Here is a 5756-nt window from a genome sequence, read left to right as displayed (position 1 = left end):
AGTACCATAGGTGAAAATGAAAAACTCCATTGGTTTTAATTAAACTCTATCTTGCTTCGTAGCACTTTACAAATGCTATTGCCTTAAAAGGAAAGAATCTTTTAAATATAATATATTGTCTGTAGTGTGATTTAGATCATTACCTTAAAGAGGCAGAGAGCAGCTTTCAAATATGCAAAGTAACATACTTCCCATTGTAGTTAAATGTGTCCTCCTACACAGTCATGGTGTGTATGTTTCAAATCTAAGATTTTTATTTTTGCTAAGGCTATGTAGTAGTTTATCACTACAAATGGATGCATGGAGAGATGGGATATATGGTTTCTATTTGATTAAATAGACCTTTGACAAAAGATCCAGTACAGGAGAACGGCAGCCGCAGCTCTGTGGGTTAACACTGAATAAAGCTCATCCTGAGGGACAACTGCCTAGTTGGAATAGACTAGTGCCACTGGTGCTGGAGGTAGGAGCCTTTTCAGGTCATTTACTTAGTCAATTAATCAGCATAAATAGGGATGACCAACTTTGGCAACATGCTGTAGTAAGTAAGAAAATCTACCAAGCCACAATATAATTTGTGTAAAGTTTGTCTAATTGCACAGTAGGCACTTAGAGCTTTCATTTTAAAAGATTTGTATCAAAAGGAGGAAAGTAAGAACTCACTTCACTTACACATATAGCAATTAGAACATTCCATCCAGATTTCTGAAACACACAGTAATTGCATCATCCGAGTCTCAAGCAGCCATGTAATTAGGTGAAAGTGTAATTGGAAACCACAGTTACAAGCACTGAAAAAAATAATAATCAACTCTGGAACAGCATTAGGCTACAATGGGAAGAATGACTAAAATTATAATGATAGTACAAAACATTATCAGTCTATTACTCTACAGAGGCTATTTTTAGATTGTAATGAGACATCTTCGTTCAAATTATAAGTGCTTCAGATTTAAATATAGTGCATCCAGAAAGTATGACTTTCTGGATGCACTTATTTAGTACTGATTTCATGTATTTCATAATAAAGCCTTATTCCCAAATGGACTGGGTTATTGTGAGTAAAAATTTGAGGTGAAAAATCAATTTAATCCATTCTGGAATAAGGCTGTAACATGACGAAATGCAAAACAAGTGAAAGTAAAGAGCTATGAATACTTTCCAGGTGCAATTTGCATGTATTTAATTCATGATTGAGACAGTTAGTTACATTTTTAGTGTCTAAACTGGTGAGCAGGCAAAATTGCACACATATGTATATGTTAAGCAAAGCTATACAGTGAGGTGAGAACACCTGAAATGATGCTGTTGGCACAGATGGACATGCGGGTAGACAGATGTAGGAGTAGAGGTTGGAGAACAAAGTGGTATAGTTACGCAGTGGGGTTGCACTCAGCCTGCTGGTTTGTGTGCACTCACAAATCACCAATGCTCCCTCAGCTTGCTTTTTTGCTCATTTAAATGAATCTGACAAGCATGACTGAATGACTCAAACACAAATCAGTGCTCTTTTTTTCCCCCTACAATTGGCTTGTGATAAAGTCCAAAATGAAATTAATTCTTGATCTCGGTAACACCTCACAAAGCTAAGGAAGCTACAGTTATCTGTGTCTCTGAATCATATTGATTGATCTTCAGCACTATAGTTTATTAGGTTCCTTATTACTGTTTCATTAATTGTTTTCAAGGTTAAGTTTTTGTTATTAGGTCAACATTTCACATTGCTCGAATCAGAGATTTGAAAGAATTGTGGACACAATGTATGCACTAAGTTTTATAGCATATGTAACAGCACAGGTGGGACAGTATGAGTAAAAACTGATGGGGCTTGAGTTTTCAATTCAATTCAATTTTCTAGATTATGTACAGCTCAATTAACGACTGTGTTCCTTATGAGCGGCTGTCTCAGAAGATCATTATGATGCTGTTGGGGGAAATGTTGCTACTCTAAAATGTAAACTTCTGGTTTGAGAGTTTTTTTTGTTGTTGTTTTGTTTTTGTTTTTTTTACACCAATATGCGTCTCTGTGCATTGAGAAGGATAAAAATATCAACTATAATAAATGCAGAAAACACAATAAGGAGTGTTGTATTAAATAAAAATAGTTGTGAGATGCTGTATCAATCGAAGTAGTCCACAGGTTTTTTTTTCCAAACTTCAAGATGCTGTGTGATCTACCTCCCCCTATTTTGTATATGAGAACAAGACAATCCCTTGAAATCCTCATGCGCAGAGCTCCAAGTTGTGAATGAAAAATGGCAGGCACCAAAACCAAGCTTCTGTCACTACGTGCATACTGGCATAAAGATGATGGAGAGAAGAACAAAGCCAGTACCCCCCATTCACACATTATTTAGCCTGGCGTGTTATGAATCTGTTACAAATCCTTTCATAGTGTGCTCAAGAAGAATAGCCTTACGTGATAATGTGCGGAAAGGCTATCGCTCTGCAGCAGCTGTACAGCTTCAGTGTGGGAGTGAGTCCCCTATGACAAGGCTTCCACAAGCTGGGTTCATTGACATGGACGCTAAGGGGACAGCCATGGAATCAGAGCTGTATAGCTGCTGCTTCCCTTGCCTCCCTGTGCACAGATTTAAGCACATGCAGGGGGCTTTCATCTGTAAGATTGAGACAATACAAGAGAAGCTTTACAGAGCATCCAATAAAGGGCAAATAAATGTGACCACAAACATGCACAGAGAGAGACAAAATCAAAGACCTGCTGGAGCAAATGATTGCTTCAGATGGTAAATAATTGTAACCATTAGGGAAGATGAGTGTTTTTGCCAACATAAATAAATACAAAGTATGTAAAATTCTTGTTTTATTATAAAGGATAAAACAGGATAAAATGCAAAGTTTCTGCACAAACTATTTTGTATATACTAACACAATGAATTCATATTCCCATGCATTTTTTGATAATATAATATACTAACCTACCACATCATGGGATTTCATTTCAATAGAGTTTGTTTACGTTAATTAGAAATACATATAAAGTTTTTCTGTATTTAAATTTTCATTTTTTTTATTATAGTAAATGATTCAGAGCTTTCTCATGTAAATGCAATTGATGGAGCTATGTTAAGCTAAACTGTGTATAGGTTTTATTTTTCAAATGTGGTTGTTTCATTTTTTATGAATTAACTGCACACACTTTACTGAATCTGTTCACTGGATAATTAAATTAAAAATATATACGTATATTACCACAAATACCTTAAAAATCAGAAGTCATAAAAGTTGGAGATTTGTAATTTGTGTAATTCTCACTGTAGTTTAAAAAAAAAATGAAAATGTTGCTTTGACACGGCCTAACCTCACCAGAAAAACAAGACGCACATTGTTCGATTGCTTGATTAAAGTTTTTTTTGTGTGTGTGTGTCCCTTATTAACATAATTACAGTGAATTAATATATTTTAACCTAAATTATGATTTCCAGTAGTAGTCCAATACAGCGGAAGTCCCGTGTTTAACTTGTGCCACTGTCACATCTTCTTCCATTCAAAGTGGACAAAAACTTATACCTGTCATTTCAGGAGTCGCTGTTAATCAACCTTTTGTGCGGTTTATGAATGAAGGCATTTTTTTTTTCATCTTTTTCACATCTATGTAAAAATTTAATTTGAAATATATCTGCAGTGACAGCTCATTAACATCTAAGGCCTCCAGCATCTCAGGGTAAATCTTTGTGTCTCTGGCACAATGCCACTTTAGATATTTTAATTACCTCAGTGTCATCTTTCAGCAAAAAGTGAAACCAATTCCCCTTGAGTCATGATCCCAATAGTGTGTTTACTAGAATCCTAAATAAAATATTGTTTTATTACTTAAAGATAGTCCTCTCATGATGTAGTCCAGCCTTGTCTGCCATGTTGCCATTACTGGATCACAATTGCTGGACTTGTGTTCCGCGTTTATGTGCTTGTGTTTGATTTTATTTTGAAAAGGAAAACATAAAATATTTTATTTCTGTTCTGTTCATGCTTAGATGATATTTAGATGCTTAGATCCAAGCAACTGATAATGAATATTTTATAATTGTCATGCAAAAATCTCAAGACTGTCTAAAGACTGTGTGTTTAACAGAAATGTTCATGTAAAGGTAAACCTCTAATTGAAGACTGGTCCATGTAATGTATGAATGTGACCATAACACTGATATTCTGCATTATCCCTGTGATGACCTGGCAATGGGCTACACACTGCCACTCACCTAATGCTGGTTTAGGCTCCATCCCTCACTGACCCACTTTGAGGTAACATGAGTATGGAGTTAAAAACAAAAAAACCCAAAAAATCCAGCTTCTAATATTACCAAGATTTATGACATTAAATTCTCATTCAAGTCAAATCATAAAGACAGTCTAAACTATTAACACACACAGTCTTTATTGTAAAAGCCAAATAGCAGGTCACTGTGCAGACTGGAAAAACCCAAAGTAAACTTGTGAATTTGGACATTTCACAACAACAGTAGCAGTGAAATTATCCAGTAGATCCCTGGATCTACAGTACTCCCTGTAGGTGCTTATAAAACTTGGTCAGTAATGGGGAGGAATACTTTATCCCAGACATAGTGTTGAACATTCAGGCAGCAAACTTTCAAAAAGTGCATTCATTTTTAATTGGGTGGCAGTAGCCTCCTTCCTGAAGTCCTTTCATTAACAATATTCACTTTTTTTCATTACTATTTTAAATGTTTCTTTGACAGTTTTTCAGATCTGTTTCCTTTTAACACCCACTGTGTTCTTTTTAAACTCATATCATGTTCATTATCACCACAACCAGTCCTTTATCAAGTGAAATGCAGATACCCTGGAGACAGAGCTTGCAAAATCACAGAGCCCCAGGCAGTAACGCTGATGTGACAAGTTTCTGTCAAATGCATACAAACAAGATGGATATATGAAAAAATAAGAGAATTCTTTCTATTTTTTCCCCTTTTTCTTAAAAAAAAGTTATTATAAACAAACTAAAAACACATCAATTACATAGAAAAACAGTAAAAGATAATAAGCCCCATTCAGGCACACACACATTGGAAACCTTGCACCCTTTATGTGTGTCTGAACACAAAACAATCAAAAAGCACAGAATATGTTTTGTACATATTATTGCCTATGACATTCTGTGCTACCATCCAGTGGAGGACTTGGCTTAGTTAGCTGTTTAACAACATGCTAGCAGTCACGAAAACCTAAAAAAAGTTTTCAGAACATTCCTAATATTCAGCCAGTATGTTTCCAATAGTTTAAGAACATAAATACTCATTTCATTGCTGAAATAGGGGATAATTTCTTAAAGATGCACCAACACCATGATGCTCTTTCAGCAGCTGCTTTGAGAATGAGGCATCTTGGCCAGAGCTCCCCCTTCTGGCAGCTGCAGGCATAACAAGTCAATCACACGCATCATTTTTTTTCAGAAAAGCTGTGATAGGTAGTATTTCTTTATTTGGTAATAAAGCGATTACCCCTTTTAATTGATTTAACATTGTTTGCATTACACCAGTTTACAAAAAATCGACTGAATTCCAACACCACAGTTTCATTGCGTACCTAACTCTGACTCATGATGAATATCATGATAAAACCAGTCTATTACATATGTAATTTAAATGACATGGCTGATAGAATCATAATGAATTTGCTACCAATTTGGCGGCGTGAAAGGCGATTGTGTGTGTTGCGTCTATAAGGTTGGGTGTGTGCGTGTGTGTTAGGGAGAGAGAGAGAGAGAGCGAGAGAGA

The sequence above is a fragment of the Neolamprologus multifasciatus genome, chromosome 1 (genome assembly GCF_963576455.1).
Source record: "Neolamprologus multifasciatus chromosome 1, fNeoMul1.2, whole genome shotgun sequence".
Lineage (NCBI taxonomy): Eukaryota > Metazoa > Chordata > Actinopteri > Cichliformes > Cichlidae > Neolamprologus > Neolamprologus multifasciatus.
Note: the sequence above shows the minus strand (reverse complement) of the source record.